This window comes from Peromyscus californicus, unplaced genomic scaffold, assembly GCF_007827085.1.
Source record: "Peromyscus californicus insignis strain IS unplaced genomic scaffold, ASM782708v3 Scaffold_23__1_contigs__length_62951481, whole genome shotgun sequence".
NCBI lineage: Eukaryota > Metazoa > Chordata > Mammalia > Rodentia > Cricetidae > Peromyscus > Peromyscus californicus.
This window is the reverse complement of record NW_026294534.1, coordinates 33967560-33992976: the sequence shown is the minus strand read 5'-3', so window position 1 is coordinate 33992976 and position 25417 is coordinate 33967560. Positions and strand designations below refer to the sequence as shown.

The 25417-nt window shown below is 36.9% G+C and overlaps 1 non-coding gene across 1 annotated transcript; it reads right to left on the bottom strand.

Annotated features, from left to right (window-relative positions):
* Nucleotides 1-22559: 22559 nt before the first annotated feature.
* On the bottom strand, nt 22560-22661 carry LOC128119515 (U6 spliceosomal RNA). The gene has a single exon (XR_008221549.1). It is a non-coding gene; the product is annotated as a U6 spliceosomal RNA (small nuclear RNA).
* Between the last annotated feature and the right edge of the window lie 2756 nt (nt 22662-25417).

Here is a 25417-nt window from a genome sequence, read left to right as displayed (position 1 = left end):
TTTCTTTACAATGGAAATCAGTGCCCTCCATTAGTATTAAGTCATGTGCAATATGAAACTGAAGAAAATGCTTTTAAGTCTACTAGCTCAAGACATAGTGTTACTTCAAGATATAATTAGTTTGGACTGTGACTTACTCAGTTATCTTGGGTGGCATCTGAGCATGCTGGTGTGCTCACAAACACTAGTTTTATGAAGACCATGGATTGATGTGCCATTCAGTGTTCTCACATTTTTTTTTCTTTTTAAAGGTGTGTTTGGCAACCTAAATGTGAGGTAAGAGAGAAACTTTATTACTGAATAGTGTTACTACAGTTAAATGTGCTTCTGTACATATGATAGATTGCAACAAATAATGAAATTACCCTTAAAAGAGAAGAGATGAACCATACTCCTTCTAAGTTTGAAGGTTTTAGAGAATAAAACCAAGCATTCTGACAGAATGGAGTGGTCAGCATGCCCTCATTCCCTTCCTGCATGTGATGAAGAGAAAACTTTGGTCCTGTGAATTCATTTGTGGATATTTATTCAGAAATCCTACATGAACTCTTAAAAGATGCCATGTGAAGAAGAAAGTCCGAACATATTGTCGTTCCTCCCAAAGGAAATTCTTCTGCCTTCCTTTGTGTTAATGATACGAAAAACAGATTTGGAGATTACTCAAGGGTCTGTTCTCAGTTCAAGTGCAGAAGTAGGTTTGGCATTTTTCATTTGTAATTAGATTTTATTTTAAAAGCACTATGGAAGCATAATGGGTATGAATTCCCTCTTATCATTACTTATTGTAATGAGTTTAGAATATATTACTTAGGTTTTGTATATTTAGTCTGATGGACACTTAGCAGCTTTTCACATCAATTACACTCTGAATGGTATTGTTTATATTAATATAAATGACAGGATTAAAAAATCAAAATAAAGTATATGGGAAAGAATGAAAAAAGATGGAGTTTTATATACTCTTAATGGGAGGACAATTTTGTATTAACTACTAAAATGCAATTTGTTAAGTATGCATTAAGTCAAATTATTCGCTCTCTTTGTAGCTACAACTCCATGACTAGCAAATAAATGGAAAGTAGGTTCATTTGCTGCTGTTCTATCGCTATGACAAAATTCCTGACCCAAACAAGTTAAGGCCAAAAGCATTTATTTTAGTTCACAGTTTGAGGAGGCATAGTCCAGCGTAGAGGGGAAGAGCATGATACGGCTGGACACATGACTTCTGCAGTCAGAAAGCAGGGAGTGACGGCTGCTGGTGCTCAGCAGACTTTGTGCTGTTTTCCCCCTTTCCTAAGTCTGTTATGCAGCTCAAGTTTAGGGGGTGTTTCCCCTCCTTTGTTAAATCTCCCTGAAAGTGCCCTCAGAGACACATCTGTAGCTCTGTCTCCTAGGTTATTCTAAGTCCAGACAAGTAGGTAAATTAAGCATCCCAACACTTGTGTTTAAAGATGACACTCATTATTTATTGCAAAGTTAAAAAGTATGTCCAGTAGTCACTAACAGGAACGTTGTCCAATGGGTCTTGGTACTGATAGTAAATGAACTAACCTAGATCTATTAAAAACCAAAATGTCTTTTTGGAAAATTCAGTAAATGATATGGAGACATTCTTAAAAGAGTAGAGTCATAACTTGCAAAAAAAAAATGTAGGACAAAAGCTGGTTCTGACTTAAAATAATATCTGTTGCCATTGTCTTTTAGCCTCACAATTAAGTCTGCAGAATTCCCTGTAAATAACGCTAGTGATTCACAGCAGAAGTACTCGTGTGAAAGTCAATGCAGGGATTTGAGTGAGCTGCTCCCTCTTCAAAAAGGCAAAAAAGGAAAAAAAAAGACAGGAAAGTGTGTAGAGCAACATTCCTCAAAGATGAGGTCCAGGCACTAAAGCCCCATTGCCAGAAGACTGGATTCTGCATGGGCTCCACCATCTCAGTTGGCTGCCTCTTGTATAATATTAGAGAGACCAGCCTTAATATTATACATCCCAGGGGCTCAGGAGAGAGAACTACTAATGGCGAGGACTATTTTCAGGAAATAGAATCTCACCACACCGAGCTCTATAGTCCACTTGCTTTAATTCCTCTGGCATAACATCCACATATACACAGCTTCAGTTCTGTTCTCATGTCTAGCTCCTTTCTTGCCTGATTATCTACTGTTTATCTACTGTTCCCTCTTAAGTTCTTCTATCTTAATTCTTCCTCATCTAGGTCCTTTTCACCTTGTTCTTACCCAGCTAGGACTTTCCCATCTGGCTCTTCCTCATCTTCCATCTCATTCCTCTAGTACTCTTTTCTAGCCCTTCAATCTAGTTCTTCCCCATCTCAGTTTGTTCCTCTCAAGTTCTTACTCATCTAGTTCTTCCATTCTCTTTTCTCTTCTCTGTCTCGTGCCCTGGAAGTCCCAGTATATAAAGGGAAGGTCCGAGCTAAATTGTGTAAAGCTATTACTTAACATCCACCTCTCCTAGGCGGTGTCTCCTTGTGGAATTTACCTTAGGTCAGGGGACTTGCCTGTGGGCTGCTATCATTGTTAGTCCTCGGAAGTTGGACACCCCCGCGGGTGGTATCTCCTTGTGGAATTTAAGTCAGGAGACTTGAAGGTGGGCTGTTATCACTGTTAGTCCTCGGAAGTTGGGCGCCCACCTGAGTGGTGTTTCCTGTAGTCCTTGAAAGTGGCTAAGGGAGATAATCTGATTCTAGAGAAAGCCTTTCCTGAGGCTGTTCTCCAAATACCTGAAATGTGTATGTCCAGAGAGTGATCAGTCTACACTGTTAGTCCTTTTTAGGGGAAAGTCAATTGGAAAAACTATGAAGGCACACATGATTTTCATAACAGAATACAGCTGATATATAACAAGCCAAGTAACACCAAAAACTCCTTGGGATTTGGCTTCCTCTGGAGGAATTCCCTGATCCCTCCAGGTAGTGACTTTTCCATAACCAGCTGAGTTCTTATGATATATTCCTGTGGCCCGCAGCAGCTTCCCTGGAGACAGCCAGTCTAGAAGCAGAACCACCCATGATCCTTCTCTCTTGTACAGTGAGGCTATCAAGAACCTTTATGGGAACATCCTGTGGGGAAGGAGACTTATAGAACTATCAAGAATATTCATGTCAGTTATACATGCTGTGCCTTTTAGTCACCTGGTAATAAGTGTAACTGGCCAGCCAGGAACCCCTAGCTGCTTGGCAGAAAAAATTTTTAAAAATGAGGAAATATTTAAGATTTTTAACTGGAAAAAAATTTTCACACAATGTATTTTAATCATGTTCTTCATTTCCCTTAATTCCTCCAAGATCCCACCTTCCTACCCACCCAATTTATGTTCTTCCTCTTTCATTAAAAGCAACAAAATCAAAACAAGCAGACAAAACAAAACAAAAACGAGAACTATAACACATGGAGGCAATGTATTTACATATGTTATGTTTAAAGTCTGGATTAAAAATGCATTGGTTTGGTTTAAAAGCACACTGCATGTAATATGGAGAAAAATTCAGTGAAGGCCCTTTCTCTTACATTTCTCGGTTTTTTTCTCATTATTTTGATTATTAAATTAATTTCACTCAGGTTCCCAAGTAGTTGCCAACTTATGTATACACAGGGCTGAGTCATCATATTTTTAAGATAGGTCACGTCCACAAACAGTTTTCGCTCTCAGGCGAAGTCACTGACAGCTGAAATGCTTTCTGGATTTAATCCCAATCTTTATTCTTAACACGACAAAAACTTAGTGTCTGTAGGATTTTAAGTATCTCTGCTGCTGCAAGACAAGGGCAAGCTATAAATCTCACATTATAATCCTCAGCATTTATCTTTGTAGTTGTCACCTGATATTTTTGTCAGTGCTGAAATAAGCCTTATAGAAAGGAAAGGCCTTCAAGTGTCCTGGTGGAAGAAGTGAGATTTTGCCATATAAACCACACCTCTACGTGATGGAGCTCAGTCAAGAGACATCTTTGACAGCTCTTGCATGATGGAGTGAGGTGAAGGTCACTTCCTGCAAATGTTAGGGTTTTTAAGGATCCCTGTGGCACTGGAGACATAATTGGGCTAAACAAGCAATCCATCATATGTGAAGCATGTGGTGTGTATAGGAGGCAGAAAGGTTAGCATTCAGTGTCCCAAATCACCCAATTGTCTGGATTGTCTGGAAATAAAAGGAGTTAATTTCAGAAAAGTTTACAGAGAGTTATTTCTATGGAATTGAATATAAAACCGAGATGTTTCTTGCTGCCTTCCTTTGGAAATCTATATAAATGAAGGTCTACATAATGAGCTAGAATTATAGAAGTAAAAGATTTCTGCCCCACCCTAAATTTGATGATATTGTCTTAGAACCATAAAACCCATATTACGAGGTTTTTTTTTCAGAAACTATAAAGGACTCAGTAACTTATTCTTTAGTTTTAAAGATTATATGTTAATTTTAAATCCTGCACTTGAGAAGAAATAAAATTGATATTAGAATGCTTACTATTCAGTATATTACTATGACATTTAGTTGGGGTTTTAATTTTAAGTTACTTTGTTTCCTTGTACATTTTTGTATTACTAAATACAAATTTGCCTCAGCTTCTGTACTGACAGATAAATATAAAATTTAAAAGTATGAGCTTGTTCTTCAAGATATTTAAGGTTCTTTCAGTCATGGTGCAGGCTCTGGATTATCCCTAAATATTTAGGATTCACTTTTGTTCTAATCATACGTTCTGTTTTGGAATATACTATCTTGCAAAGATTAAAAAAAAGAATTATGTTCATTCTGGTCTCAAATTGGTGATGGTAATGATTGCCACAGCATATGACCCACCCTAAAAAATTGACATGTGGGTAATAATTTTAACCAATTTTCAGGCGTGATTCACATCTCAACAGTCTTTACACACACATTTTTATTTTTCATTTTTGTTCTGTATGTATACACCTTTGAAGTTGTATTATGATTAGATGAGCCACCATCCCACAACATGTGATAAGACTCAGTAGAATGTACATAATTATTCTTTCTCTAGAAAAATGTTCATTGGAACAGTGCACTGCTCCTAACAGCACCTTTGCGACTTCTTTTTTGGAGTTCTCCTTCACTATGATTTTACCATCTCAAGCATGCTGTGGAAGTGGAATCGGATGCTCCTTAATACTTTTGTGTGCAAGTGTGGACATGAGGGCTGTGTGTGCCTGTGTACATACTCCCCTGTGTGTGAATGTAAATGCACACATGAAGAGGTCACAGGATATGCAGTGTTAGTTCTTGCCTTCAACCTTGTTTGAGAAAGACTCTCTTTTCTCTTTCCACCTGCAATACCAAGCTAGCTGGCCCTTGGAGATCCCAGGGTTTCTCTTGTCTGCATTTCCATCTCTCCACATGGGCATGGGGAATACATTAATTTGTTCTATACACCCAACTTCTATATAGGTTCTAGAGATTCAAACTCAGATTGCCGTTTGCACGGCAAACACCTTTAACCACCAAACCACTCCCACGCTCCTATGATGTAACATTTTAAGATTTACTTTTTTTCTATTCAGCAAAAAACACTTTGAAATCACCTATACTTTTTAGTGTTATCAATAACTCACTTATTTATATCTCATCATACTTTGTTTATCCATGTGAAGTTTGAAGGGTTGAAGGCTTGTTTCCAGTCTGTGGCTGTTATATATGAAGCAGTTCTGAACATCTGGGTCCATGTTACTGGCAGTCATGTCTTCAGTGTATGAACACCCATGAGGACTGAGCTTTCAACATCACGACTAAGAATGCAGTCTCTTCACGGTAAGATTTTCTTGACAGTATCCTGAAGGTTTAAGCTTTACTTTTCACATTTACATTTATGATATATTTGAGTCTGTTTTTACAGGAAGTATGAAGTTCAGGTTCAGATAATTTTTGACCTATGATGCCTAATTTTATCAACACATTTTGCTCAATGGCTATCATTCCAGTGGTGAATTATTGTCCTTTTCTAGAACAATCAGTTGGGCGGATGTATTTCTGAGCAATTCTTCCTGTCTCATTGATTTATGTGCCTAAGTCTCTGCCAAAACCACACAGAGTTGTTTTTCCCAACTCCTCCTTTTCTACTCTGTCTAGCTTGAGTTCCTTCTTTGGTCTCTGGCCAGAAATCAGAGCCTTTAGTTAATCTCCTCTGCACTTCCTGCAACATTGGAATCTCTGAGCTTGAAATAAAGGGACAAACAAACAAATAAACAAAAATCCCAAGAACATCAAACAGAAACAAAACAAGGATTTTCTTCATATTCTTTTGGGAGAGGAAGTTCTGCAGCCTCAAAGTTACAGGCTCGGGAACAAGTGGCTCCCTTCCATGCCTCTGTGACTCTTTGTAGAATTGCCAGAGCTTGGAGTATTAGAGAAGAGGGAGGAAAATTGGAGTCGTCCACTGTCTGACCTATAGGAACTCTGGACAATTAGTTTCACACATGCATCACTGTTTCCATGTCTATCTCCTCCCTTTCACAGTTGATGTGTTGAGTCTTTTCAATATTTCAAGAAGCAGAATTTCAAAAAGTGAGTATGAATTATGAGATTTAACTGCAAAACTCAGGATGTTGTAACTAGAGAAGAACGTCAGAGTCCACCTCTCTCCACTTCCATGCTAAGAATGAATGACCAACCCAAGTCATTCTTACCACAATAATTTTTCGTTTGTGCCATGTACACTTAGAAAGACACCAGACACCATACCATGAATTCACCCAATTTACTAGAACTCTAAACATTATGGCTGTGGCTTTCATATATCTTATTTGAATTTCACTCCCCCAACTTGCCTGTTTTTTCCAAGCTGTTTTTTAACATCAATACAAATGTTTCAGAGGAAAACCTGGGTGATATAAAAATTGGAAGTATTTCCAGTACTCTGATTAATTAGCAGTTAATTCTGTTTCTGCTTTGGTGGAAATTTTGTAAAAGAATGTTTAAACATTTTTGTATTTAAATCCTTTTGAATTATGAAGGAAAAGTGCCTTCGTTTCCAGTATTTCTCGTGATTTTGAGACTGGTTTAAAAATAGTATTTACTTTTCTTTTATATAATCTTACATTCTAATTAGCAAATTGATGTTTATGTATACACAACTTTTATATACATATTTTATTTTATTTTACAATATAATTTAATTCTACATATCAACCACGGATTCCCCCCAGCCCACCCCAGAATTTACTCTTGAGTCAAGGAAGAGACAAAACATTCTTGTAGCAAATGGAACAAAATGACACACCAAAATGTCTATGGACATTTTATTTGAAAAAAACTTAAAATTTGATTTTTGGTTCAATACCAAGAAATGGGTTTCCTTGCGACATCGGCATCCATATATTATTGCACCTCTTCTGAATCTGTCCTCTGTGCTTCCCTCCCCATCCTCTTCCTCTGGCTTGTCTGCTTCCATCACCTAGAGCCCAGTTCTGTTTTCATAACCCTGTAATTCCATTACCGTGGTGATTTCGTTTTCTGCTCTCCCTTTAGACCCCTTCCTCTTCTCTCACAGCTCCTTTTCTTCTTCCATGTCACGTATGTACAATTTCTCAACCAGAAAGGAGGTGCCATGAAGCCACCCATGCTACACAGAGTAATAAGGAAAGCAAATGTGCCTGTAGTTTTAGGAAGGATTTTGAATGAAGAAATAACAGGGATGCCAACAACCAGAAGGCAAAACTGTGAAGAAAGACAAGGACCATGGTGCAAGCGGTCTAACATCTATGGAAGTGTCGAAAATGGAGAAGATATAAAAACGAGATGCCCCTGTAATAGAGAAAATGATCGGAGTGAAAACTATTAGTTAGGTTTGCAATATTCACATTATGTTCATTAGGAAAAGAAATGTAAAGAGGCTCAGACAAAGGGGTGGGATACAAATTTGTCATAACAGAAAAGTCACTTAAATCAAGAAAGTAGATGAATTCAAAAACCAAACAAAACACGTGAGTACGGTCACATCCAGTACCGCAGGAGTCCTACGGCCAAGCAACCGGAGTTCAGAGTGGCTACTGAGTCCACAAATATCAGCCCAAGACAAGCAAGAAAGTACAAAGTCCAGAAATCATAATTAATGTTTGGAATATATTAAAAAACAAAACTTTAAAGTCTTAGAGTTGCTCACACCTGAGAGGGCTTTCTTCGGTACCAACAGTTTTAATAATGAATGCATTCTGCCGGACTACCTTAAGAGTAACATCCTGGACATGATTCTTCTGGTTTTCTCAGAATATCCACACAGCAGAAAAATTTCAGATCTATGAAGAACAGTAGTTTAGCTTCAGAAGTAACCTAGGAAGTGGTTTTTTTTTTTTTGCCTCAAGAAACACGATTTATTTCTGTATTTCCTGTCTATAGTTTTTTGTTCAAGAGGTTCTAACTCAGAGGAAAAAGAAAAATGTTCTTCCATATGTTCTGAATGTATTTTACAGCAGTAGAAAGGTTGAGACTGGCTTATAACACACTGAGAACCTTTAATTTAGGTTAAAAGGAAATCTCAAACCTATGTAGAATTTGAGGGGGAAAATGCAATAATAAACATTTCCCAAGTCACTTATTCACAAAAAAGATTTATGAATTGTTTGTTTTTGAATGCTGTTCATTTCCCTACAGATAGTTAAGTATACAAACTTTAATCTGGCAGCATATTACAGGTTTCCTAAATCTTTGTAATGTGTGAAAGATAGCAAGAGAGGCCACAGACAGATCACATTAAGAAGCAGAAAGATGAAACATCACTATAAAATTCAGATACATTTGTTAAAATGACATGTAAAAATGAAATCAATGTTGTTTGAAAGTTCGGATCCATTTTCATAAGAACCATTAGCTACCAAATATACAAAATGAGACCTGCTCAATTTATATTGAGACTTTGACAGAAGCCAATTTCTCTATTCCCTTTTCTTCTTTCAATAAACACACATATGTGCTCGTGTTTCCATGCACAGTTGATTAACCCAATGAGCTTTCTACTGTTATCTGTAATCCCACAGGATCCGTATTTTATTTATTGTACTCAAATTGGCTGATGCCTCAAAACCAAAATAAATATGGGTTATTATAACACAGTCACATGCTTATACCTTGAGAGCATTCAAAAGATCAAGCAAATGTCTTCATTTTTCAGATATAAAGAATATATACTCATGAACTAAAAATTCACCTCCTTCAGAGAAACACAGATACAATTCTTGACCTAGATATATTTAATAAGAGCCTTCCTGAAAGTTTCTGAAGTATTTTCACAAAATTGCTGTGCCCTGTGTTTGACAATGGAAAAGTTTTTTCTATACTTATCTGTTTAGATTGGTTGTCAACCTGAACATTCTGAGTCTTCTAGCTCCCTGGAGCGTTTAAGGTACATCTGTCCAGCCTCTAGCATAGGCTTGTTTGAATAAATAGGTCTCTATAGCCTTTGAATAAATGTGTCCTCACCAATCTGAGCTCCTGAATGTGTGAAGTGATGCAGGAATGATGGCAGACACTCTCCAAAACACCATCCCAATAGGTTACAGGAAAGCAAGCTTGCTCGGAGCTGCCCCTTAACAGCTTGCTGTACTCCAGGTTCTTTGATGCTCTTCAACAGATTTCTAAATTTGAGTCTGAGTTAGGTTGATCACTGCTAGTTTAGTTGATTTTATTGTTGTCTTGTTGAAAAACCAAGAGTACACTTTAAAAGTTACCAATTGTGTAAAAGAAAAAAATGATATCAACATATAACCACATTCTGAAACGAGTGGTTTCTCTACATCAACCAAGATGTTTTGGTTCTTCACAATGCTAAGTTCTATTCTAGGGGTTGAATGATAAAGCTGAAATTCCCAGTTGAAAATATCCTAAAGATATACTGTACTTCAATTGCAGGTATGATAGTTCTTGGAATTCTTCCATGATTTCTCTGATTGCTCGGCTTTTCTAACGTAATTAAAATTCTGCCATGTTGTTGTTTTTGCTCTTTTTTGGAGGGCCTGCCACCCAGCTCCCAAATAAAGCACACATGGAGGCTTATTTTTAATTATTATTTCCTACTTTATTCTTGAAAAATTATGTCCTACCGTAGCGTGGCTTGTTGCTAGCCAGCTTTACATAAATTATCCCATCTATCTTTGGCTTCAGGGCTTTTTATCTTTCTCTATTCCTGTATAACTTTCTTTGTTTCTTACTCTGTGGCTTGCTGTGTAGCTGAGTGGCTGGCTCTTGGAGTCTTCTTCCTTCTCTGGCTACTTCTTTTTTCCTTCCAGAATTATCCTTCTATATATTCTCTTTGCCTTCCAGCCCCACCTATCCTTTCTCCTGCCTTGCTATTGGTCATTTAGTTCTTTATTAAAACATCAGGTGTTTTAGACAGGCACAGTAATACAGTTTCACAGAGTTAAACAAATGCAACATAAACAAAAGTAACACACCTTGAAATAATATTCCACAAATGTCATGACTGTTATAACTTATGGAAAAGTTACAAAGTTCACACAAAGAGTTGAAATCTTTTCTTCTTTTGCTAAGTTTAAAAAGGTTTCCAATTTTCTTCTTAGTTCAAAAAAAAACAAACCTTAAAAACCAAGTGATTCAAGGCAGGTACATTATTATTTTGTAACACAGTTTGTTCAAGCAGGTGAAGAGCATGTAAGAATCTGAACATTTGTCTGAGACCGTAGCTCCAATTTTCATCAGCGAAGACCCAATTTGTGTCAGAGGGTAAAACTTGCCTGATGAGAGCTGTTCACCAAAGCTATTTAAACAACTTTCAATGTTCTTGCTCTCTCACATTTAGGACACTAAACTTTTACAGAGATAGACTGTTTGAAGTCTTCCTAATTATTTCCATTATCATCTAAGAGGGATCACTAAGGCTCAGCCTCTCCTGTAATTCTCCAAGTTCTCAGTGAAAATTACTTGGCAATCTAAAATGCCTTTCCCTGGCTTTGTGACCTGATTATTATTTAGAGTCTATCTAGCCCTGAACTTGAAGATCATGTAAATGTGTTCTTTGGGAAAATCATTGTGTAGCTGAACAATTTGTTATGCAGGAAGCCAGCTCAAATTTATCATCAGTCATGAGATTTTTTTTATCAGTGCTTTTCTAAAGCAGACATATTATTTTACTAGTTTCACTTTAGTTCTGCCAGAAAGCTTATCAGGAATGCTATTATTAAGCAATAAGTGTCTATTATAAAATACTTTGTCTTCTATTGCTATATACCATTATAACACCAATTTATGCAAAATTTCCTTTGGTTTTTGTATCTTATATGTCAAACCTGAAACTGATATAACTCTGGAAAAGTGAGATGTATATCTGTGTATTAAAGTTCAGAATAACAATGAAATTAGAAGCTATTTTGCATAAATACATAAATTTATCAAGACAGAAATGTCTGGAATGTACTTACATGTGGAGTCCATAGTGAATACTGCAATTGTATTTGCCAACATATTCACAGTTCATAACATAATGATATAAAGTATCATTTTATATCTATATAAATTATAACAGCTATAGATAGCTATTCACTAATGTAATATTGGCTGAGAACATGCTTAATTATTTAGATGCTAAAGATATATTCATTAACAAGTCGTGGTGTATTTACAGTGAGTTATAAGCAAGTAGGAACACAGAGAAACAAATTATTCCCATTCATGAAATAAATACAGGAGAATGTTTTTTCAGGGTGCTATTGGCATACTTTATTAAGTCTATATTCTTACAGAGGAGCTTGGAGGTTGCTAGGTCATAACTGAGGAGATGCAAGGTTCTAGGAGAGAGAAAGTATTCAGGTTCCAGGAAGCCCTTGGCCCAGGACAGATGTAATGTGAACTTAAGTCTGTGTAATTTCCAACAATGTGAAATGTGCCCTTCACCTTGTTGAGATGTATCAGTGAAGGAGAATGGCTTGATCACATTACTGTATGAAAGGATTATCCAGGTAAAGTATAAAGGATACTTTAGGGAAAAGTTAAATTGGAGTAAGAGAGATTTGATTAGATGAAATTAATCCCTTCCCTCAGTATGGTGATGTTCAAGGAGAGAAAACCAACATGGAACATACTTATATCTCAACTTACTCTATTATGGGTATTTTCCAAAAAGTGTTTGTGTATGAAATACTTACAAATACCCTTTGACTCTAGGGAGCCATTTAGTAATATATATATATATGTATGTTTTAACAATGTATTTGACTCTTAAGCACACAATTTCTACATATCATCTCAAACCCCTACATTGTTTAACGTACACATCACTTATTTTTGTCTTCAAAAACTTCATTCAGTCTTGTCCCCAATCAAAAATACATGATATACTTGTGCAAACTATTACTTTTGTCCTGAAACATAAATAAAGTGTTATAATATTTTATTTTGTCGGTGTTAGAATTTATAAAGCAAAAGGAGAAGAAAAATGGAGGTTAAGCATGGGCAGTAAAGACAGATGTCCAAGTAAAAAACTGCTTAAGGGTAATGTGGGTACAGAAGGGGAACATATCACAAGTACAAGAGAGGGAAAAGAGGTGATTAAATAAAACTAGACACTAGTCAAATGTTGTTTGTGGCCATGAGAAGTTGATAGTTACAACTGTAGATGCACACACACACACACACATATGTATACGTACATATGATGAGAAGTGACGACATGTTAACCCAGAAAGCAATATGACCCAGTGGAAATTGTATTCAGTTGGAAAAGAGAAAATGAGGTTTCAATGTTAGTGCTTTAGGCAAGACACATAATCTCCTTGGGTATCAATTTCTATATCCATTAAATGATAGCACATACTTTACTATGTATCTCATGTTCAACTCTCTAAAATAAGATAATAGTTTTGAAAGTAATTTTTAAAATGTGCTAGGATTCAATAATAAGTAATATCATGGAATGACCACATTTTAGGGTCAGAGAGAAGTGGGAGGAACAAAATTCATGCCAAATAAAAGCCAAAAATAACCTACAGTGAAGTAGGTAAACTTCTATAAAATAACAGTTTTGTTTCAATACTTTATCTTAAACTGACAAAATTTCAGCATAGTCCAGGAATCCATAAATTGACAGATTCTGAAGACTTTTCATCAAATAACTACCTTGATATTTCTCACATATCCCCTCTACACATGTGTTCTTCACATGTTCTGGCTTTACGAAGTTGATGTTTTCATTATATGCATCTTCATTGTTACTGTGACTGTTCTTTGGGTCTGCTGATAAAAATCTGAGGTCAAAAAAAAAAAAAAATCTGAGGTCAAACATGGATAACACAGTCCCACTACAATTACATTATAATCCCCACATAGGAACTTTAGCATTTGAATATAAAATATGTATATAGCACTTAAAACATGCTAAGATTATAGATCACATAGAATTAGATTTAATATTAAAAGAGTCAAAAGTAAATAATTTTGAATTATTTATAGAATGGAGAAATCAGAAAATCAGAAATATGCACAGTGTGAATATGCTAATATACAAGAACAACTATATATATATATAAATTGAGTGGCCACTTCACTATACTTTAAGTCTCACAAGTTTTTGTATGCAGCAGAATAACACTTGGAACAGTCATTATCAGCATAATGTTAAATGAGCAAAAAAACTGTATAAACTTTGTGATGCCCTTTGCTTCCAAATATTTCCTTAACATGCTGTCAGAAAGGTTTTACAGTGAAGTGTTTTATTTCCTGTTTGTCCTCTTGTCAATAAGTTAATCAGTAAACAATAATAAAATTTCAGGAAGAACTGGTGGTTGGTAGAGCATGAGTATAACTCAGAAATTGATAACTGTGCCCATGACAACATATTAGTTGCCTTAGCATACAGTATGTGACATCAATATTAGCTTTCTCTCTCGTCATGATGTCAAATGTTGAGGGAAAGAAGAGATAACAAGGGTTAAGACTTAGTGATTTAGGTCAACTTAAAGTATAGGAAGATGTTGCAGTCTGGAGACCATCTCTACACTGGCTGGAACTCTGGTGTGTCACACACCTGAGAATTCATTCAAGGTTCACTTATTTATTTAATTATATATATTTATTTATTTACTTGCTTTTGAGACAGGGTCTTGCTATGTTATTTTTGTTGACCTGGAACTCATCTCATAGTACAAATTAGCTTCGAACTTGAGACACTTCTTCAGCTTCACACCCAGTGAGACAAGTCACTTCCTGTTGCCTGTGGGTCAAGGTGTAGGACTCTCAGCTCCTGTTCCAATACTGTGTCTGCCTACATGCCACCATGTTGCACCATGAGCATAATGGACTAAACTTCTAAAAAAGTAAGCCAACACAATGAAATGATTTTCCTTTATAAGAGTTGTTGTGGTCATGATGTCTTTTCACAGCAATAGAAACCCTAACTAAAACAGAAGTTGGTACTAGGGACACATGAGGATTAACTCAAGACTATTCACTTAGGTTGATTTGTTATTTCTTTTTTTTATTCTTGGAAAACTCAAGGAGACAAAATTTCTGTTTTCTTGGATGCTACATTGATGACTGAAATCTAGCAACTATGAAAGGTTTTACACACACACACGTATACACATACACACACAGGTTGGCATTATACATATTGAAATAAATATACATATACATATATATATATAGAGAGAGAGACAGACAGACAGAGAGACTTTCTTTTCCTCCTGCTAGTTCCCATATAACCAACATGGAGACTTACTATTAATTATAAATGATTGGCCAATAGCTTAGGCTTGTTACTAGCTAACTCAACTTAAATTAACCCATTTATATTAATCAACATTCTCCACATGGTGGCACCTTCTTTCAACACAGCATGGTTACCTTGCTTCTCTGCATCTCTTCATGACTTCCCCCCTTCTTCCTAGCCCTCTCTTGGTCTGATTCTCCAACCTAACCTTATTCTGTCCAGCTATTGGCCAGTTAGTTTCTTTATTAAACAAATCACAGTGATAAATCTTCACAGTGTACAAAGGGTTTATTCCACAGCATATATAAATGGCAAATTTAGAGAAAAACTTATACAATGTCATCAGGAGTGTGTGTGTTAAAATTGCAATGTAGATGGGCTGGAATGAATGACTGAAAGGGACAGAAGAGATGAACTAAGGGCCCTCTGTGTCTATTCCATGAGGCTGTGTCCCAAGGGAATGGAGGTGGTCTGGGGGGAAGGGCTCAGCTGGTAGACTGCAACATGTATAAGAGCAATCTAGAGAGACCAGAATGGGTGAGAGGAAGCAGATCACATAGCATCCTGTATTCCTGAAATGGGTAAAATTTAGAGGAATAAACTATACATGCATTATTTTATTTAGGATTTAATAACAGCTCCCTGTGGGAGGACTATGTCCATATTGGCCAAGAACGCTAAACAGCATTCTGTAATGGTATAGCAGTTTTTGCATAATGACATGTATCTCTAATAACTGAAAAAATAAAAATGCATAGATATTTGGTGCCATGTATATAAAATGTACATTCTTTTTCCTACAGTTACATGTAAACTATCATGACTTTAATTGCCCAACAGTGTTAAAAAAGTCTAGGAAAAAATTCTAGAGAATATGCAATTGTTACCTGTCATCTGAAGTGAACAGGAATGAGAAATTAACATAAAAATGTTTTTAGCTTCATCTCTAAGGTTACTTTTACAAAGCAGGGATTTAAAGGTTTTGGATTTTGTTTTCTAACCACCTCATGATTTTTCATTATGAAACAAAATATTAACTTTTATTTTTATGTTTATCTTTTAATTTTTAACTTTTATTCAATATTACAAGAATATTCACAGTGTGTGTACAACTAAAAGAATTGCCACAAAATGAAAATATTTGTTGAATCTGGTTAACTACCTCTAGAAAAAGAATATTACCCAGTCTCTCCTGAATCCTAACTCAGACCCAGTCCCCCTCTCTGCTTCCTTCAGCACACACAGTCATGCCCATTAGAGAAGTTGTCTAATAAGGACAAAATAACCCTGGGTTAGAACCCTGGCCTAAAATCTGGGGGCCAGGGTGGGGATGATCATGATGCTGACTTCAAAGACCAAGATTAATAGTGCCCAATTCTGTGGTGGTACTGTGTTCCCCAAAATATTATGCACCCTAATAATCTTATCTGGGGTCAGAGAACAGGAAAGCCACATTATTAAACATAGAGGTTAGGCAGTGGTAGCACACGCCTTTAATCCTAGCATTCCAGAGGCAGAAATCCATGTGTTCAAGGATACAGCCAAGCATGGTGACTCACGCCTTTAATCCTAGAAAGCCAGCCTTTAATCCCAGGGAGTGATGGTAGAAAGCACAATGGTGTATAAGGCATGAAGACCAGAAACTAGAAGCATTTGGCTGGTTAAGCTTTTAGGCTTTCCAGCAGCAGTTCAGCTGAGATTCATTCTGGATGAGGACTCAGAGGCATCCAGTCTAAGGAAAAAGGATCAGCTGAGGATCCGGTGAGGTGCAGTAGCTGTGGCTTGTTCTGCTTCTCTGATATTCCAGCATTCAACCCAATAACTGGCCTCAGGTTTGATCTTATTAATAAGACTCTTTAAGATTCATGCTACACAATTCTTAATCTCACACAAACAGAATAACGCGCTTGTGTGTGTGTGTGTGTGTGTGTGTGTGTGTGTGTGTGTGTGTGTGTGTGTGTGTGAGACATCCATTCACAATGTTACATACAGCTGAAGATCATAGTTGTTTTAAGGCAATCTATATATCACAGCATATCTCTGCTACCGTTTAATAGGGAATTGTTTACACCTCCTGTTGATTGCAAATAATGTCATGAACGCGCCTGCAGTTTTGGTATACAAGTACAATTATTTTTATCTTATGTTTTTTGTACCATCTTAAATTTTCATTGGTTTATAATCACTCTAAGGACTTGAACCAGTTCAAGCCAGCAGGCACACAGGACCATTACGGCTTCACACTCTTGACCCACAACTGCTAGTTACTGAGGGGTGTGTAATGACATCTTCTTCATGAGCCTGAACATTTCTTTCACCTTTATTGTCCATATGTTTATCTTTTAGTCACTTTGTATTATATTTATTTAAAAAATAGGCTAGTCAAGTTTATTTGGAAGCTATGGGAAGAGCTCACAAAATTAAAAAAAATTCATTGTTTCAATGAAAAGTTTGTAAAAAGAAAACACTATTGAAAAGGGAGAAACACGTGTTTATTAATTAAGGCCAACTGATCACTTTATACGTAAGTCTGATGTTGAGGTTGTGTTTAAACATGGGTGCAGATGTGTGTGCTGCACGGGCATTTGCTCTTGGGTCATTGTTTACAAATCACAGTGAGTCACATGCTCTTAAGATCTCTACTAATATTAATAGTCATGACAGCTAGAAGGATGTCCTGATCTATGAGACAATGAACAGGACACCACAGAAGTTTTGGTCCCAGAGGGTATTTGGTGCATGGTTTTCTCAGTAAGAATCAAGAAGAGAAAAGTTTAGAGTTTTTCTGGAGGTGACGGTGATATTTGGTGGATGAACAAAAATGGAGATTCACCTTAGAAACTATGAAATGTTACACAAATATCAGCTTCCAAGCCTTGGGGATATTTATTGATCTTGTTTGGCAGTAATATTTATGAATGTTAGATAATGTGGTATTAGTTTATTATATTCTCAAAATTTTATTATCACAGGAGATAATCAATTGTTTTATACTGAACAAAGAAAATGGATACGTTTTTCTGTTATACTTACCTTTATTTTCAGATTTAAAATTATCTTTCTGTTTCTCAGAGTAAACAGTGAGACTGATGATGCAAAGTAATCAAGACCTTTAAATTAAAATATCCTTACATCATACAGTTGTTGTATAGATTTGTGATAATGTTTATGAGTTTCTAACATATAAATAATCTATAGCTCTGGCAGGTACGGAAATATTTATATTGGCTCAATGTTTCATCACCTATCATTAAATTAATAGTACTTTTAAATTCAAGTTATCATTTTATGAATAGAAAATGTTTTAGAGTACCAGGTTTCGATCTTAGTTTGGCCACATCTGCTAAGGGCTTCATGCTGCTTCACTTCATAGCAGAAAGTGTAAGCAGTGAAGCAAGCAGGAACATTTGAGAGGGTAGGAGCTATGGAATACTTTATAACAAATCACTGTTGTGGTAATTAATCTGTTTTCAAGAATGAGAAGTCACTCATAGTAGCAAAGCGGTAACCCAGGGATGAGAGCGCTCACCAACCACCCTAATAAATGTTGCACTGAGGTTTGAAAGTTTCAACATGTGGATTTGGGGTAACACTCAAAGTGCCTTTGCCCTGTTCATTATTTTTGTAGTGTAGCAGAGAGAAATATTAAATGAAGCCATAATACTGGGATGACAAGTGATTCTAAGGATCACCTAGAGTAGTGGTTCTCAACCTTTCTAATGCTGGGACCCTTAATACAGGTCCTCACGTTGTGGTAATCCCTAAGCAGAAAAGAACTGTTGTGTCTACTCAATAACTGTAATTTTGCTACTGTTATGAATCATATTATAAATATTTTTTGGAGATAGAGGTTTGTCAAAGGTGTCACAACCCACAGGTTGAGAACCACCGACCATGAGATTTGATGATCAAGCATCGACTAAAACTGATTCAGAATAATTGCTAGATTGAAAAGCATCCCATCTTTAATTCATTTTTTTCTAGTTTAAATCCCCTTCATGAAACTTGAACACATGTATCTCCAAATTGTTAAAATTAAGATGTGTTAATATCACTGTGTTTAATTTTATGGCCTGATATTATGTAAAGCAGTTGAGTTGCTAGTATAATAATGAAAAATGCGACTGTCATTAGAAAACAGTTTCTATTGTAACAGCCCAACGAAGCAGGTAAGACCCTCCTTTTAGCATGCCTGTTTTTAGTTCCTGCCAGGCAGTCTGGCCTGATTCAATGTGGGTTAAGCTATCCTGCATTTGGACAGCATCGCCTCTCTGTACTCATAATGTCTGCCATCCTGCCCAAACAGAAGCATCAGATGAGGCTGTCAGTCATGAGGAGTACACAATAAAACCTTGTAACTCTCGATATTTCCTCTGGTGTGAGGCATTGTGCTTGGGTGTCCCAGCACAAGCAGACTTTATGTTAGTTATTTCAGTTATAAATGTACTGCTCCTAGTAGTGGGACTTCCTTCCGAGAAAATTCCTGAAAATAGTGCAACTCATAATGAGGCAATAAGGACTCAAAGCATACAAAGTTTAAACAATCTAGTCTTCCTCAAATGAAAATTCCCCCCAGTGAGGGCTATAGACCTACCTTCAGGTACCTTTAAAAGACTTCATGATTAAATAGACTTGAATGGACACTTAATTTAATAATCAACATGTGCAACACAAATTTTGAATAGTGGCTGCTCTGGAAAATTTTCCAACAGCGAATTTTTGCTGGTCAGGTGCAGTGTCTTTGTGCATTCTATTTTTAGTTTTTTAACTGTCTTAAGTCAGTGTATGGTAATGCATAACAAAATGGATTGTCAGTTAATGGATTGCATTGTTGAAAAACTTAAATGTTTTCATTAAAATTTGGAGGAGGTAAACCCTTTTTTTCTGACATGGCTGACATTCAGATGCATACTAGCAGAAACTATTATTTTGTTTCTCAAGGATCTTTGTTGTTGTTGTTGTTTTGAGTGATAAACCTGAAACCTAGACAAACGGAAGCAGATACTCTTCTCTTCTCTCAGTGAGCATGACTTGCACCTAAGACACTTAATTACAAATGTCACTAAAAGGCCGGGCGGTGGTGGCGCACGCCTTTAATCCCAGCACTCGGGAGGCAGAGCCAGGCGGATCTCTGTGAGTTCGAGGCCAGCCTGGACTACCAAGTGAGTTCCAGGAAAGGCACAAAGCTACACAGAGAAACCCTGTCTCGAAAAACCAAAAAAAAAAAAAAAAAACAAAAACCAAAAAAAACAAACAAACAAACAAAAAAAAACAAATGTCACTAAAAGTAAAACAAAGGTTATGCCAGTGATATTTTTTGACCAAAATTTGGAAGAAATTTACTTGTTAAAATAGTTTCTCATGATTATTTCATATGTTATATCAGTAAGCAGGTTTTGTAAGAAGATTTTTGATCTTTTATATTTGCTGAAGCTGTACAGATTTCTGGTAGATGATATCTAAGGCCCCAACACAATGTAATTAAATGACACATATTTAGAAAATATCTGATTTCTTGGTGACATGAAATTGTATGTGAGTGAATAATAAGAGGACATTTATGTGTATAAGTAAGTATAATGTCATATATATATGCACATTTGTATGCATATATACATATGCCTTTAAAATAAGATATGGATGGTATGTAGATTTAATATAAAGTTATTATGAGTGTTTTGAAACATGTTCAACATTAGTATCTATCTGAAGAGGTATTCTCTTGGCTCATGATTTTATTATTTTCTGAAAAATTTCCACTTTAAAAAGAGTATTGACCTTTAAAATCTTATATTATGTAGTTAGATCAGAGAGAAAAACACTAGGCAAAATTGAGAAGACTATAGTAGACTTCAAAACATCTTTTCAGTGCACAAGTCTTGGAAGATGTTATAAACTATTTATTTTAAATCCAAGAACATATAATGTGAATATCTTAAGCTCATGAAAGAGCATAAATAATCCTTTTTTAGGGAGATGAGAACTTTGAATATTTCAAATCAATATCCTGCTATGTATATTCATGTAGACAAATAAATTGGCATATATAAAAGCATGTGTATAATTTACTTGAAAGAAGTCTCAATAGCTTCAGTAATAATTAGGGATTTTCTTGGGTATTTCATCTCACATTTGTTCCTGGATACATCATTCTAGGCTACAATATAGATTTCCAAGTTCTCATACTCCACAGTCCACCTTCCCTTGCTGTCTGGTGAAGATATTTTGTTGCTTCAATTGTCACCTGCACCTGCCCAGGACATGACTTGGTGACTCTCCATGGACCAAAGTCAACCTGGTGAAGAGAGACTCTCTTTTCCTTTCCTTTCCTTTGCCTCACTTTTGCCTCCCTCAGCTCACTGGTGTGCTCTTGTGTCACACCATTGTATAGCATAATGGACTTTAAATGCTTTTTATTATCCACTGGGGTCTTCTTGCCACAAAGCACTCCAAATCTTGTTATTTGTGGAGTAAGAAGGAGGAGAAGGAGAAGGAGTAGGAGAGTAGTGCTGTGGGATGTTCTGTATGGCAAATGTGTTGCTGATTAGTCAATGAATAAAACACTGATTGGCCATTGGCTAGGCAGGAAGTGTAGGTGGGACAAGGAGGAGAATAAAGCTGGGAAGTGGAAGGCTGAGTCAGAGAGACACTGCCAGCTGCCATGATGAGAAACAGCACGTGAAGATGCCGGTAAGCCACGAGCCACGTGGCAAGGTATAGATTTATAGAAATGGATTAATTTAAGCTATAAGAACAGTTAGCAAGCTACTCACATCACCAGGGAGGCTACCTGGAAAACAGGACCCCAAGAAAGACACAGGGATCACCCAATGGCAGAGAAATGGAATGAGATCTACATGAACAGCCTGGACATGAGTGGCGGTAATGAAAGGCGAGGGTTGAGGGAAAGAGAGCTTGGGGGAGCGGGAGATCCCAGCTGGATCAACAACAGAGAGGGAGAACAAGGAATAAGAGACCATGGTAAATAAAGACCACATGAGAATAGGAAGAAGCAAAGTGCTAGAGAGGCCCACAGAAATCCACAAAGATACCCACACAACAGACTGCTGGCAGTGGTCGAGAGACAGCCCGAACTGACCTACTCTGGTGATGGGATGGCCAAACACCCTAATTGTTGTGCTAGAAACCTCATCCAACTACTGAGGGATCTGGATGCAGAGATCCATGACTAGGCCCCGGGTGGATCTCTGGGAGTCCAATTAGCGAGAATGAGGAGGGTTTATATGAGCGAGAATTGTTGAGACCAAGGTTGGATAAAGCACAGGGACAAATAGCCAAATGAATGGAAACACATGAACTATGAACCAATGGCTGAGGGGTCCCCACTGGATCAGGCCCTCTGAATGGATGAGACAGTTGATTGGCTTGATCTGTTTGGGAGGCATCCAGGCAGTGGGACCAGATCTTGTGCTCATTGCATGAGTTGGCTGTTTGAAACCTGGGGCCTATGCAGGATTGTTTGGCTCGGCCTGGGAGGAGGGGACTAGACCTACCTGGACTGAGTCTACCAGGTTGACCTCAGTCTGTGGGGAAGGGTTTGCCCTGGAGGAGATGGGAATGGGGGGGGGGGGTTGGGGGGAAGGTGAGGGGGACGGGAGGGGGGAGAACAAGGGAATCCGTGGCTGATATGTAGAACTGAATTGTATTGCAAAATAAATTAATAAAAAAAAAAAGAAAAAAAAAAAAAAAAAAAGAACAGTTAGCAAGAAGCCTGCCACGGCCATACAGTTTGTAAGCATTATAAGTCTCTGTGTTTACTTGGTTGGGTCTGAGCGGCTGTGGGACTGGCGGGTGAGAGATTTGTCCTGACCATGGGCCAGGCAGGAAAACTCTAGCTACAGAGTAGAGAAAAATTGTATAAAACATTTCACATCTTTGTGTGTCATCCTTGTGCAGGGCCATGCTAACCTTCTCTGTATCATTCCAACATCAGCATCTGTGCGGCTGAAGTAATGACCAAATAATTTATAGAAAACAAAGGAGAGAAATGGAATATAGAATTTTCTTTTCTGAGACAAGGTCTTGCTCTATAGCCAAGGCTAGCCTTGAAAACCCTGTAATCATTCTCTAAGCATACTAAATGATGAGATTACAAGAATGAGACACTATTCTGCAAGGTTTTTAAAATACAAATTTTGACATCTAAATAGTCTTCCTGTTCTAATTGTATTCAGCTACTTAAAATGTACAATTCTACTGAAGAGTAGCTTTATAATTTAGTTAAAGGATGTATTTAACAGAGAATTCAATTTCACTCCATGTCTCTGTAATAATGTGGAAAACAAAAGAACATTAGTACATTTTTGAGCAACATAAGGAAAACTAAAAGAAAGATCTTCATCTCTTTTTATATAGTTAATTATTTTAAAGGAAGCAGATTCTGAATATCAGAGATGAATAAATGTTGATGTGGGAAGTTTGTATAATGTTTATATTTTTATTGTTGCATATAGAGGGAATACATTCAACAACAACAAGATAATGAATAAAATATTACACAAAAAGGAAAGCACTGAGAAGTAAATGAAAAACCGCCTCTGTTCTCAGCTGACAGCACACACCTGTAAAGCCAGCACTTGGAAAACAGAAGCAGAAGGGTTGCAAGTTTCAACTTATTCTGAGCTGCATGGTGGACTTTATTTCCAAACCTGCATTGTTTATCAGTGAGAATTGTTCTGCAGGTCTTTTCAGCTGACATAGGGAAAGGAAGGGAGTGAGTAGGTTTCAGAGGAAGTATTAATATCTCCAGATCCATGACAAATTCCACTGCAGGACTAAATATTTTCAATGCAAGGAAACTGGGCTTGGGCAATGGCGGACACAGTAGAATACCAACTTAAAGTTATTCCATCTCAGATTCATTCAAGACAGTGAAGTACAGAAGCGCCCTACTTCTTGATCACATGGCTTTTGTAAAAACACAGCATTTAAATTCTGTCTAAAGTCCCTTGGCCATGTGAGAACTCTCTCTCTCTCTCTCTCTCTCTCTCTCTCTCTCTCTCTCTCTCTCTCTGCCAAGTAGTCATGTGGGAAAAGCACTGTGTAGCTTCAATGTGCTGTCTGTTAGTAAACTTTTCATCATAGGGATGAAATACCTGAGCTAGTAAACTTAAATGGAGGAATGGTCTATTTTGACTTCCAATTTCAGAGGTTCAGCACCATAACTGGGTGGCCTTTCGCTTTGGGGCCTTTTGGTAAGGCACTGAGTACATCAGAGTGATCCGTGCCTAGTGGAGCCCTCTTCCTGTCACTGAGAGGCAAAATGGGAAAAAGGACCGACCGAAACATCACCTTCCTGTGTGAGCCCCAGTGACCCAACTTCCTTCCATTAGGCTTCCCTTGCAAAGGCTTCAACCACATCCAATAGTGGTTTAGGCTAAGAACCATTTTCAGCACAGAAATTTGAAGGATAGCTAAGACTAAACCGTTAGCAGTACCATATAGCAGGCATGTTAGAACATATGGTTTTCCAAATGAGTCTTTTCATTTAAGCCAGTATGTCTACAAGGCATTCTCTTGTGACATCTTTCCAAACTACTTCAAGTAGCAAAATTAAGACAAAACTAGCTACCATTGAAGGCTTGATAACATCTGTTACTTCTCTTAGAATTCCATAGGTCTCATTTAATCTCTATGACATATGAAGGAGATGATGTTGTTACCAATATTTCACAAATGGGGAAATAAAGTCACAGTGATATTGATATTGAGAAGAACACACTTTGAAGAGTGAAGGTGTGGTGGCAGTGGGGGCGCACACCTTTGATCCCAGCACTCAGGGGGCAGAGGCAGGTGAATCTCAGTAATTTCAAGACTAGCCTTGTCTACAAAATAGTTCCAGGACAGCCAGAGCTGTTGCACAGAGAAACCCAAAATAAAATTTAAAAAAAGAGTGAAATAGTCTATTTAAAAATCTAGCCAATCTGAGTTTGCAAAGCCAGTGTCTTGATCATTGTGTTCCAGCTTACTTTCATTAAATTCTTCGAATAAATACTTTTGTTTTACAATACTTAAAAACACTGTCAAAGATAGAACTGTAAGATTTAAAGAGAAACTATTCCAAATTTAGCTCTTCAATTATTTCAGTTTAATTGCCGTTATTAAACTTGTGTTTTAAAAATAAAAAGTTGTTTAAAATCTGCCCATTGAATAATTTGAGCTAGCTACCTTGTTTGGCATACATCCCTAAACCTCCATTTCAAAATAGGTACATTGTAGCTGAAAATGCATTAGAAGGAAACACTGGAGTAAAAAGCATTGACTACACACACACACATACACACACACACACACACACACACACACACACACACACACACACACATATATACAATTTTTTTCTTTTTATATCAAGCCAGAACATTTGTAATATGTCTATTCTGTCTTTGTAAAAGTTTATTTTTATATAATATTTTGTAATTTTTTTGTTTCATTTTTTGAGACAGGGTCTAACTGGGTCGCTCTGGTTGTCCTGGAATTCATTATGTAGAGAAGAATGTCCTCAAACTCACAGAGATCTGCCTGCCTCTGCCTCTTGAGTCCTGAGATAAAAAGTGTGTGACACCATTACAACAGTAATAAAGAATGGCTTGCATTTTTCCCTCCTTTCTTCTCTTATCTGATGGCTCTTTCATTTTCCAAAATCTAACAGCGACTAAAAAATTTTGAAAAAATTTCATTACCATCACTTTAAACCTACTTCTTTCTCT